Source organism: Talpa occidentalis, unplaced genomic scaffold, assembly GCF_014898055.3.
Source record: "Talpa occidentalis isolate TD23 unplaced genomic scaffold, MPIMG_talOcc4v2.1 talOcc4.13, whole genome shotgun sequence".
In the NCBI taxonomy this organism is placed as follows: Eukaryota; Metazoa; Chordata; class Mammalia; order Eulipotyphla; family Talpidae; genus Talpa; species Talpa occidentalis.
In genome coordinates, this window is record NW_023601322.1 from 54,851,369 (window position 1) to 54,864,907 (window position 13,539).

A 13,539-nucleotide genomic window follows, 5' to 3' on the forward strand; every position below is an offset into this window, starting at 1 on the left:
GACTGTACCCAGTGCATGTATAACCAAACAAACAAATAAATAAATAAATAAAGCATGCCTCTATTAAAAAAAAAAATTAGAATCCAGCAAGTACAGGATGAGATGCGGGAAGAGATACAGAAACTGCAACAACGTTTGTGTATTCTGGAGGAAGAAGTTCGGAGAAACCAACCCACCATTCTGGAGATGCCAGACTCCGTCTCAGAAAGGAAGGAGAGGGAGGCTGGCCCTTTGCCCGAATCACAGCCGGTGGTGGGAAACCAACCTGCGATTCCAGAGATGCCAGACCCCTCCTCAGGAGAGGTGGAGAGGGAGGCTGGCCCTTTGCCCGAGTCCCAACCCGCGATGGCAAACCAACCTGCGACCCCAGAGATGCCGGACTCCTCTGGAGAGGAGGTGGAGGCTTGTCCCATGCTCTGGGCCCGCCCGGTGGTGACTCAGAAAATGAAGCAGCAGCGAACCATGGCCCCAGAGGGTCAGGCTCTAGACCACCACAAATGACAGAATTTACTACCTATCGACCATACACCCAGGCGGAACTGGTGGACTTGGGCAAACAGTTCCACCAGAAACCAGGGGAACCCTTGGCAGCCTGGCTGCTATGTTTGTGGGACCTGGGGCTGGATGGGATTATTTTCACGGCACAAGTGATGGAGAGACTGGCATCTGTGACTTTACACCCATCCTTGCAACAGAGGCTGCAGAAAAGCCAATGGTATCACCAGGGCAACCACACCCTCCTGGAATGGATAATGGCTGCCATACGGACAGTCTGGGCTCATGCGGGAGATGTGCCGGACATGGTAAGCGGATGACAGACATACACCGAGCTGGTACAGGTACTTCAGGAATTGGGGATGCGGCATGCCATGTTTAATGTGAATACCTGTGGTCCTGACGACGAATATTTCACAGCAGGGATGAGAGACTTGGTATTAAAGAATGCCCCTCATCCTCATTTGGATCCCTCCTGGCAGTTCTAGCACCCTATGTGGGACGTTAGCTACACGACGTCAACAGAATGATAGCCAGCTTGGGCGAAGTTGAGAGTCGGCGCTCTCAAACTCAGAAAGAAATATGGGTAGTTGTTAAAAAGTCAAAAGGAATGCCAAGGAGGGAAAGGAAGCCTCTTGGCATCACAGAACCTATTAAAGTCGCCCGTAACCAAATGTGGACAGATTTAGTGAGAGCAGGTTTAGATAGCACTAAAATACATGCACAGCCCAATGTATATTTGCTGGAATTATGGCAGCAGCTGCAAGAAGACTGGAGGTCAAGCCCATAAGAAGCACTGCTGCTCAAGGGGAGCCTGGAATCTCCAGGCTTCAGGTGCGCCTGGAAGACCACTTGCTGCCAACCCCATCCTGGGTGATGGCCTGATCGCTTTCAAATAGGGTGAGGGCCAAGGAACCCATCCATAGGGGATGGGCGGGTACCGGAGGCCATATGTGGAGCTTGCCATCCACTGGTCCCCGACTAATGTGCAAAGGGCGTTAGCTCTGGTTGACACAGGAGCAGAATGTACTCTGCTTTATGGAAATCCAGGAAGATTTCACAGGTTTACTTGTTGTATTGATGGCTATGGAGGCCAGAGTGTCAAGGTGACAGCAGTGAGACTATCTCTGGGGATTGGGCGATTACCCCCCAAAAGAGTATAAAGTATATCGCCCATCCCGGAGTACATCCTGGGGGTGGATGTACTACGTGGCTTATGGCTAGAGACCACAGCCAGGGAGTTTCACCTTAGAGTGCGTGTGGTAAAGGAAGTGGTGAGAGACACGCTAAGCATCTGCCCACACAACTGCCAGTCCCTAGGCGAGTGACTCATACCAAGCCATATCAGTTGTCCGGAGGCGACAAGGAAATTACGGGCACAAGATCAGAACTGGAGAAAGCTGGCATTGTGCACACTGCCCACAGCCCCTACAATTCGCCCATGTGGCCAGTGAAGAAGCCTGATGGCTCTTGGCGCATGACAGTAGATTATTGTGAGTTAAATAAGCTAGACCGCGCCTTGCATGCTGCAGTGCCTTCAGCAGCAGATTTGGTGGATCATCTGCTGGTGCCAATAAATGTCTTTTGCCACTAGGTTGGTACCTCGCCTGGACTAACTTGTGTTCTGTTGTATTTTGTTGTTATAGTGTGATGTGTACTATTCATTTTTGTGGGCCATGGCTGCATTGTTTATGTTTGCTAAGAAACAAAATTGTCTCTATGTAGATGGTCTGGCAGAAAACCCTGAGGGGGTGGACTGTAGGGTAAGGTAAAAAGCATCAGGCTTTTCTGCCCTCCCGCCATTAGGAGAGATGACGGATCCCTGCGGGCCTGAACGCAGGCCTGATGGCGGCACCTGGAGTAGGGCGGAGGTGCGGTGTCTAGGGTGGAGGAGAGCAGTGGAGTGTGCAGAGGAGAAAGGTGACTATAAACAACAGCGAAGAGCATGTGGCTGCTAGAACCGTTCATAAACCCACCCGGAATGGGTTGGTTGCGTTACAGCGGGGTCCTGGGGTTCACTCTGGGAAAGGTGTCAGCGCTCCCCTGTCAGTGGCATGTGGTGAATTTCCCGGGCGAGTTTCCCCACGAGACAGAGACGGTAGTTATATTTAAAGACCAGGTTTATTAGGGAAAGGGAAAGGGGCAGGTTTTGCTGAGAGAGGCCTGCATGGTTACAGGCGGCGGCCTTGACAGGTCACAGGCGGGCAGGAAGCTGCTGCCCTGCGGAGGGAGAAAGTTGGTAAGAAGAGGCACCCGCACAGTCCCAGGTGGGCAGAGGGAGTGCTGCCCCGAGCCAGTGCAGAGACTTTACAGACACAGTCCTCTTCTGTTTGGGGGGTCACTCCTTGTGAGCCGTCAGTTTGTTGCTGGTTTTGGATAACCACGCAGAATCCAAGAGGGACTGGAGATACCAGGATGGGGAGTGGAGATTCCAGGATAGGCCCAATCTCCATAACTTTCCCCTCATGTCTGTGCTCCACTCCCTAGAGCATCTGATCCTCCTTGGGTCTCATGCCTTGTGATAAGGCCCTGATGCCTAAGTGTCACAACCTCTACAGCTGGGTAAATGGTCATGCTATTTCCCTCTATCCCTACCTCCTGTGAGTCAGGTTCTGGTCTTAGGGCACCTCCTTTCCAGTTGGTGACCCAACTCTGGACATGCAGAGCCACTGTTTGCAGGGCTTGACAACAGGGTTCAGCAGAAACATGGCCCAAGAGGCTAGTTATCTTCAAATATTAACCACTGGATGTTTCCGGATCTGCAGACTAAATCCGGCACTATGTGCTGCCATCTACATGTCACAGGTTTACCTGATGACATACAATCTGACATCAAAACATCTATAATTCAACAATGATCATTTGTGTCCTAATAATTATAATTCCATAATAGACAACAATCTAGTCAATGATATTGTAAAGTTGGATATCCCATTACAGCTCCACTCTGGATGACACCCTCTTCCTAAACTACATTCTTCTATAGACACATGTTCAGAACATGGACTGTTGGATACAATAGTAATATTGTCCTGATTACACTGATGTAGAGATACAAATCTGATTTGATTAGCTATTAGTCATTTACCCTACTCTACTGTATACCTAAAATTCAAGAGATCACAAATAATCATTTTTCTTTGGGTGTAGAAGAACTAGGGTGTAGGCCAGAGGTGTGGAGGGATTTCAGGATTCAGCAGAGATAGAGTGTGATTCACAACAGGCAGATTGACTGAATTATACCACTGAGGGAAACTGTGGGCAAGACATGAGGGGTCTACTGCACCATAGGTGAGTTTGCACCCTGGCCTGGGCTCGACTCAGGACTCGGCCGTAACAGTGCTGAGACTTTACCCCTAGGCCACCACGAAGATCCAACCAACCCAAATGGACAGATACCATGTAACTACTTCTAATGTGTGGTTGGGATGATCCCAAAGTCACCATTTATTTGGTTCCTTCCCTGGGAATCCCCTGGCAGCAATGGGAACAGAGGTGGCAGGCAGGTGAGAGCATCATGGCCTGAGAGGGCTGGGCAGTAGTGGTTTGGCTAAATGGTTCCCACTGAGGAGTTGGTCGTCTGCAAGGCCACAGGAAGGAGGAAGTCAGCCCTGTGAAGGGAATGGACATCAAAGGAGTAGACAACTTGGGTGAAGTGAGAACAACTTTATTAGCATTTGTACAGTGAACAAGAAAACTTCGAGGAAATACATTAAAATAACTTGAAATGAATTAGGAGACCAAGATTTGGAACTACAAGAGACGGGCCAGGTGTCTGTGGGTAGAGGCATTGTAGAAGTTAAAGGAGGGCATGTGGCTAGGGAGGTGGAGGAGGAGAAGTTGAGGGTGCAGCAGTGCTGAATGGTCAGCTGTCCCTGATGTGGCCTGCTGCAGGAGGCCTTGATGCCCCAGCCAAATAAGACACTGGAAGGTAAAGGGCCTCACACCGTGGGGCTGAAGATCTAACATTCCTTCATTTTTTGTTCTTGGTCATAAAAAGAGAAAAATTTATCAGAAAAGTACATTAGGCAATAAATTATATGTATCAGTAGACTGCAAGCAATTGGCATGAAAAATTACCTGTTTAGATATTAGTTATTAAACAATTTGGCCCACTTGACAATGGGAGATGATTTATTGTACATATCTGACAAGCAAACCAGCACAACTATTATAGTAAGTCCTTCTTTTGCTTTTTTAGAAGTTCCTTTTATTTAGAAGTTTCTTAGGAAAGTTTTTAAATGAAGTTAACTGTATGAAGAAATTTGTAGGTGGAAAAAGTTCTGATAGCTGTGTAGCAGCTGGTCTCTGACTGAAGGCCATGTGAATAAAATAGTCTTTTGATGCTTAGGCTTTAGCTGATAGGGATGCACTGGCGGCTATCCCCTGTCTTAGATAATTGTCTAGCTGAAATAATAAGTTTCAGTGTTAGGTCTGGTTTTTCATCTATTAACCTTGAAGGCTACCATCTAGCTGGGACCCGTAGGAGCCAGTAGTCCATGGGAATAAAATACACTAATTGTTTCTGCTTTACACATGACAATGTATTTTTTTTCTGCTTACTAAAAATGAATAAATAAAGATCTGCTGAGTCTCTCGGCAGAAGATACTTGCACCTCATCCAAGTGTTAGTGTCTCCTCACTACCTCATTCCCTTCCCTTCAGCCCTTAAGTTTCAGGGGCTGAAACTTAAGGGCTGAGGCCGTCTCATCCTTTCAGGAACCCCTGACACGACATTTTGCCGGAGGCTGGTCCCCGGCAGTGGCCAAGCAGGACAGGGGTGAGGGGCTGGTGGTGTCAGTTGAGCACTCTCAGCTTGTGCTATGGATCCCTGCAGGCCTGCTTCCCCAGGCAGAGCTGCTATTGCCTTAGCTCCCTCACTTTAAGCTGCAGGAAGCTGGCCAGGGCTGCATCCTCCCACAGGCCTGGTGTGAGCTCAGGATTGCCTTCACAGACTGCATTCTCCCGGGCATGGCCTGGCTCTCCCAGGAGGGTGGGGTGAGCTCAGCATCATCCCCATGGTGTGCAACATCCTTGTTACTGCTGGTTCCTCCAGCAACACTCTTCTTGCCTCTATAGCCTCAAAGAAGTGTGCGAGATCCTAAGTTAGAGGCCTTAATCAGAGACATCCTGCAGGGGAGGAGGCAGTAGAAGGACCAGAGGGAGGGAGGGAGGAGCACAGGGGACAGAGGTGATGGTGCACGGGTGCCTTGCAGAAGGAAACTCTAGGAGACTATACCTGATGGGGTGGGGGGAAGCAAATAGTGTTTACAAGTGAAAACTGAAGTAAAATATAAAAAAAGAACACTATAAAAAAATACAATCAAGCCTGCAGAATCGTCTTCCTGTCTTGGCTTCTCCAGCAGTGGGGGTGTGAACTGCCCACAATGGGCAGCTCCTGAAGCATCCTGGCCTATACCTGTCTCCCACAGTGGGGCTAGTGTGAACACACCACTGCCAGCATGCCCTGCTGGGGCCTGGCTAGGGCCTGGCTAGGGCCTGGTTCCCCACAAACGGGTGGTGTGAATTTGTGCCCACCAGGTTGTCCTGCAGGTTGCAGGTTCTGGCCTGGCTTCTCCAGCAGGGTCTGGTGAGTGATCCCTGAACACAGGGGGTCTAAGGCCAGTCCCACCCACTGCCTCTCTGAGTCCTCAGTCGCGCCCATGGGTGGGTACAGCCTGGTCTTCCTGTCCCCAAAGTACAGCCATAGGCTGCTAGAGGTAGAGGGATGGGTTGTCCTCACTGTCAGGGGCTGGGCTCTGGTCTGCAGCCTCACTGGGCCCCAGGCCAGCTTTCATCAGCAGCGCCCCACCTGCTGCACAAAGCCCAAGGGGATCAGAGGGTTGGCAGTGTGTTAACTGAGTCCCTCCCAGTGCCAGCTGGCACCCCACGACATCCCTTGCCTATATTCTCGTCGACCTCTGGGGGGATCCTCATGACCGTGTGGGGGGATCCTGCCAGGAGCCTCTGATACAGATAAGAAAATCGTGGCTCAGAGAGAGGAAGCAGCTCGTCCCAGAGCCACTGCTGATCAGATGGCCGAGTCAGCATTAGAAACAAAGTCCGCTGCATTCCCAAGCCAGTGGCCTGACGTCCATTATTGCCAAACCCAGAAACGCTGCGGAAGATAACCCTTAGGTCCCCTGCCCTCAGATAAGGGATCTGGGTGCAGAGGGGTGTTATGATTCACCCAGGGCCATAAAGCAGGGAAGAGCGGCAGGCCGCTCTGAACTCTAGTCCTGCTGTAATCTTGATGCCACAGGGGGACTACCCCTGCCGTGCCAGCCTTGGGGAGGGTGCCCTCACTTTGAGCCTCGATATGAATCTCTGCTGGGACAAACGTGTCCTTCACATCCTGTGGGCTGCTGGGTTCCGGGCCCCAAAGTGGCATCATCTCAGGGCTGTCACCGCGAAAAAGGCCGTGACTGGGCAAGGTGCCAGGGAGGCGCTGGTCGTCCCTTCCCCTCCACAGCCACAGGATAAAGGGTTCAGGGGAACATGAGAAGCCTGTCCCTCCCTGGGTGGCACTTGGGGCAGATCACCAACTTGGTCCTCATGAAGTCTGAGGGAGAGGGTGTGAAAGGGGCCGGGGGCCGGCGTCAGGACAGGAGGGGGGGCAGAGTGTCTCAGGGACAGTAGCTTCTAGAATGGTGGTTCTCGATTGTTCACCAGGGAGCATTTGCAAAGCCTGGGGACATCTGAGGTGGCCACAGCTTAGCAGCTGAGTGCTCCTCAACCTACTGGCCAGGCTGGGTAGGTAGGGGCAAGGGAAGCTGCCGAACATCCTACAGGGCACAGAACAGCTCCCACAACTGAGCATCATCTGGTCCCAAATGTCATCGGTTTCAAAGTTGAAAAACCCTTTTCTATAGCAACCTCCACGCATCCTTCACCTCCTCCAGCCTGGGTGGCTCCTGCAGCTGGGCTGGGCCGCCGCTTGCCAGAGGTGCTCTGCCAGGCGGTATGTGTGGGGAGTGGGAAGGAGTCCAGCTGTACCCCAAATTCTTTAATAAATTAGATCACATTACTATCCTGCTTGGAACCCCCCTGGGTCTCCCAGTGCTCCTCTGACAAAATCCAGACCCCTTTCTGTGGCTGCAGGCCCTGGCCCGGCTGACCTTCCAGCCCACTGGCTGCCTCCCCCAGAGCACACCTCTAGGCCTGTTGTCCTGAAGCACAGCCTGGCACTGGCGGGAATGTTCCTCTTGCTCTCCTCAGGGCGGGCTCCTCTCTTCTCCCGTATTTTCTCAGTGGGGCCTCTTCTGAGCCTCCTGTGAGAGGCGGCCAAGCTCCCACCCCGCCCTTGTCCCCATCACGCTGGCCGGCCTCACCATCTGCTCGATGGACGCTCCACATGGGCAGGCTCTTCGCTGTTTTTTTGCCCTGTGTACCAACCGTTCTGTCATGTTTTCATTACTGCTAGTATCCGCCTGAATCCTTAGGTGAATTTTCTTATTTTACAGCTTTAATGTCTGCCTCCCCGACTAGAGAATAAGTGCAATGAGGGTAGGAGCTATCTGGCTGGTTGTCTAGTTCCCCAGCACCTGGAACAACAGCCAGCACGGGGCATGTGCTCGACAAAAAGAGTTCCTCAGGAGTTGGGGTTCCCCACCCCAGCCACAATCCTTCCTGCCTCGGGCTGGAGAGTGTCAGTTTTGTCATCGCCAAGGGAGAGAAACACTGTCCCCGAAACGGGGACACAGTGAGCCGGCAGTTAAGAACATGATCTGGGTTTGCCTCCATGAACACTGGCTGTGTGAAGGCAGCAAGTTGCTTAACTGCACGGAGTCTGCCTTCTCCTCCATGGAAAGGGGATAAGAATAGAGCAGACTTGATAGCATTGCTGGGGCATCTGGCATGCAGTAAGAGGTGAATAAATGCTGGCCAATATATTTGATAGAAGCGATGCTCACAGCCCATCTGCCTGCCCCAGAGAAAATGACAAAGCCTTGGCATAGAGGCTGATAAGCACTCCTGTCCCCGGTGGCAGTCCAGACTTCGCTCTGCCCTTCCTGGTGACCGCCAGATGTGCAGAAGCTGGAAACTCACATTTTTGTGCAGGAAACAGAGATACTTGTGGCCCAGGGAGCCCTGAGACCAGCTCTGGAGCTTGCCTGGGTCGAGGGTGGACAGTGAGATCCGGGGACGTTCCCTGTAGACAGAAGGTAGCACTCAGGTATTGGGAGGGTGCAGAAGAAGGTCCAACTAGAGCAAGGCCACAAGAGGTGACAGAGCAGCAATGGAGCCGCAAGCCCTAATGGGACGCCTGTTACTGGCAGGCCTGCGGCAGGAACTGAGCAGAAGAGCATGAGCCAAGGACATGGCTCCTGCTTGCAGGGCATGTGGGCAGGGTAGTCAGAGGCACTGCCATGGGGGTGGGGGGTACAGCTAGTACATGTTATAGGACTCAGTGAAGGCACAGAGCTCTGTGGAGGCCACTGCATGGCACTACCCAGGGATTGTCATGCTGTCTATATGAATGGCACCAGTGGAGTCAGGCAGTGCCCAGCCTGTGTAGCACCATGACCAAAGTATCAGGATGAGCTCCCCAGAGGAAACAGTCTGATACAATATGACTCCAGAGAGAGCAGGATCCTCAGAGAATGCCCCCAAGCCCCACGCAGGGCAGGCACCTACTGTAGGATCTGGGCAACCTCTGGATCCCTCCTCATCGGGTGTCTGAGTAGCTTCAGGGCATGGACTCCATAGGTCTCCCCTAGAACTGCAACCATGTCTGAAAGGAAAGAAATGGGAACAAATAGAGGGTATAATCCCACATAAGTTACCTGGCCTAAGGTGGCTCTGGCTAGCAGTGTGCTAAAGGGTTTGTAAATCAGAATATCACATCTCTATCAACAAGTACAGGCTTTGGCACCAATGTTGGATTGAGGTGACCTTGTGCCAACCTCTTTGCATTTCCAACTTCTTCAGTGTCCTATGGGGTTAATGTGCAAGCTCAACATCATGCATACAAAACAGCACAGTGAGCAGCCAAAAGGAGTGCCTAGTGAGCACTTAATATGACCATTTTTAATAGGAGCAAAGCTAGAGAATGCTAGGCTGTTCCATTCGTACCTCAGTAAGCGTTTATGGAGCATATATAACGTATCAGGCAAAATCCCATGTGCCGCTGACACAGTAGGACACGGGCTCTGTCTTCAAAGTTTAATTTCCAGTGGGATATTCTAATTTTGAAAGTTTTGGCAAGGGAAGACGAGGAAGGAAAGATGAGGATGACAGAATAAGTTTAAAAGGGGGCTTTATTGCACTCCCGGGCAAACTTCACGGACCCAAGGTGGGGGTCGGTGAAGCCGAGGCTATTGTCAGGGGAAGACAGGTGTTTATAGGATGGGGAGGGGGAAGCTGGGCTTGCAGATAACAAGGAACAGTTGTTTTCTGATGGTATCAGCAGGTCCTTATTCTCCGGCCCTAAGTGGGCTTCCTCATTCTGGCCCTTAGGTGGCTTCCTACCAGATGCCTTTTCACTCTCGTAACTCTGGTTCCCACCAGACCTTTCAAATTTGATGGGTGCTGACAAATCATCTGTTTAGTACAGAGGTTCTCCATGTGGCTGGGTAGCAGAATCTGCCGGAAGTAGTTGAAAAAGGCAGGAACTCAGAGCCACAGTCCTTCCTCCCCCTCCCCACGCCAGCAAATTCGGACTGAGTGAGTTTAGAATGAAACCTGAAAGGTCCATGCAAGAGGCCGGAATGAAAAAGCCCACCAGGAAGACCCTGGGGCAAGAATGCAGAAGCCTGCCTAGAAAATTCTGACAATGAACGCCTCCCGTCCTAGAATCTTTTCCCACCCTTGCAAACCCAGTCTCCCACCTGCCTCCCCCTGACAACGTGTGCGACTCCACACAGGGGTCCCTACCCTGGGTCCGTGAATTTTGCCTGGGGCGCAATAAATTTTCCCTTCCTTTGAGAAAGCTTGGCGGGGCTCTTTTCTGTACGACGCCAAATTGTCCCGACCCACAGGATTGGGAGGCACGGAAAGAGAAGAGCTGAGGATTGAAATGAGGGGCTTGAGAAGACTTGCCGCTAGCAGTGGTTGCTTCTTTATTTTTTCCTTTTTCCTTTTCCTACTTTTACATATATTTCTTTTCCCTGTCCTACTACCTTCCCTGGCCTTCTCTATGCTCCTCTCTCAGTACGTTTCTCAGTATCCTCTCTCAAAGTCTCTACGCAGTATCCTTTCCGCAGTCTCCTTCTTGAAGTCTCCTCGCCTTATCCTCTACGCAGTTTCTGCAGTCTCTCTTCCTAATCCTCTACGCAGTCTCTGTAGTCTCTCCTTATGCTCTATGCAGTCTCCGCAGTCTCTCCCCACTCTCTCCCGTGGTTCCCTTCTTAAACCCTTGTAGCTCCTCCCATCGTAACTCCCAGTCCCACGTGATTTACCGGAAATGCAGTGGTTTCTCAGAAGGCGAAACAGGAATCGAAACGGAACTTGCGAGCATGCGCAACACGGCGCACGCTCCAGGCGGCTCAGGACATCTCCCCCTTTTTTCTTTTAAATGAGACACCTGGCCTGTGTTAGGTTGGCATATCCTGTAACCAGCCTTACCCGTCATCGCTAATCCGGTGCACTTGGTCCGGACCGCTGTCTTAGGTTGGTCTGGATGGGCTACGCTCTTACCTGTCTTTGGCTCACAGGTTCTCTAGGGCTAAGTTGACCCATCCAGATGCCACTGGGGAGTCCGGGTCAAGTACCATGGCGCCAAGTACTTGCCTGACCGCAATAGCACGTTCTTTGTTTCGATTCTGTAGCCGACAGAGAAACCATACACTGAAGGCACAAACAGCCAAGAGCTAATGCTATCACCCTGCCCCAAGCTTGCAACTCTGAGAGGAGTCCTCTAAACAAGGACTCCTCTTGTTCTTGTTCTTGTTCTTGTTCTTGTTCTTGTTCTTCTCCTTCTGCTCCTACTTCTTCTTCTTTTTCTTCTTCTTCTTCTTCTTCTTCTTCTTCTTCTTCTTCTTCTTCTTCTTCTTCTTCTTCTTCTTCTTCTTCTTCTTCTTCTTCTTCTTCTTCATATAATTCTTCATCTTCATCTTCTTTTTCTTCCTGTTCTTCTTGTTCTTCTAGTTCTTCCCATTCTTGTTCTTCTTCTTCTTCTTCTTTTTCTTCTGCTTCTTCTTTTTCTTCTTTTTCTTTTTCTTCTTCTTCTTCTATTTCTTCTTCTTCGCATACTTCTTCGAATACATAGTCTTCGCATACTTCTACATTTTACACTTCTTCTAATTCGCATACTTCTTATTCGCATGATTCTTCTCATACTTCTTCGAATACATCGTCTTCGCATACTTCCACGTTTTATACTTCTTCTTCCTCTTCCTCTTCTTCTTTTTCATCTAATTCTTCTTCCCATACTTTTCTTCTTCATGTAAATCTTCTTATACTTCTTCTTTTCTTCTTCCTCTTCTTCATGTTCTTGTTCTTCTTGTTCTTGTTCTTGTTCTTCTTGTCTTCTTTTTCTTCTTCTGCTTCTTCTTCTCCTTCTTCTTCTTCTTCTTCTTCTTCTTCTCTTCTTCTTCTTCTTCTTCTTCTTCTTCTTCTTCTTCTTCTTCTTCTTCTTCTTCTTCTTCTTCTTCTTTCTTCTTCTTCTTCTTCATCTAAATCTTCTTCGCATGCTTCTTATTCTAACCCTAAATCTAACCCTATCCCTAACCCTAACAGTAAACCTAATCCCAAACCTAACACTAACCCTATCTCTAACACTAACCCGAACCTAACCCAAATCCCAACCCTAACCCTAGCCCTACTTCGAACCCAAATGCTACCCTAACCGTAACCCTAAACCTCGTCCTATACTAACCCTAACCCTAACCCAAAACCTAACACTAAACCTAACTCTAACCCTAACCCTAACCCAAATCCTAAACTAACCCTAACCATTACCCTAACCCTAACCCCAAACCTAACATGAACCCTAACCCTAACCCTAACACTAACAGTAATCCTAACCCAAATCCTAACCCTAAACCTAACACTAACCCTAACTCTAACCCAAATCCTAACCCTAACCCGAATCCTAACATGAACCCTAACTTTAACCCTAACCCAAATCCTAACTCTAAACCTAACCCTAACCCTACCCAAAACCTAACACTATCCCTAAATCTAACCCTAACCCTAACCCAAATCCTAACCCTAACCCTAACCCTAACCCAAACCTAACTCTAACCCTAACCCTAACCCTAAAGCAATTCCTAACCCGAACCCTAACCGTAAACTTAAACCTAACACTAACCCTCACCCTAACCCTAACCCAAACCTAACTCTATCCCTAACTCTAACACTAACCCTAACCCTAACCCTTACCCTAACACTAACCCTAACCCAAATCCTAAACCTAACCCTAACCAAATCCAAAACTTAACACTAACCATAACTCTAAACCAAATCCTAACCCTAACGCTAACCCTAACCCTAACCCTAACCCTAACCCTAACCCTAACCCTAACCCTAACCCTAACCCTAACCCTAACCCTAACCCTAACTCTAACCCAAAACCTAACGCTAATGCTAACCCTAACCCAAATCCTGACCCTAACCCTAACCAGAACACTTCTTCTTATTGTTCTTGTTCTTGTTCTTGTTTTTGTTCTTGTTCTTGTTCTTCTTCTCTTTCTTCTTCTTCTTTATCTTCTTCTTCTTCATCATCTAATTCTTCATCTTCATCTTCTTTTTCTTGCTGTTCTTCTATTTCTTCCCAATCTTGTTCTTGATCTTGTTCTTGTTCTTGTTCTTGTTCTTCTTGTTCTTCTTGTTCTTGTTCTTGTTCTTCTTCTTCTTCTTGTTCTTCTTCTTCTTCTTGTTCTTCTTCTTCTTCTTCTTCTTCTTCTTCTTCTTCTTCTTCTTCTGCTGCTGCTGCTGCTGCTGCTGCTGCTTCTTTTTCTTCTTGTTCTTTTTCTTCTTCTTCTTCTTCATGTACATCTTCGTAGCTTACTTCTTGTTCTTCTACAGCTAATTTTTCTTGTTATACTTCTTCTTCTTCTACTACTTCTTCTATTTCTTCTTCTACTTCGCATACTTCTTCGA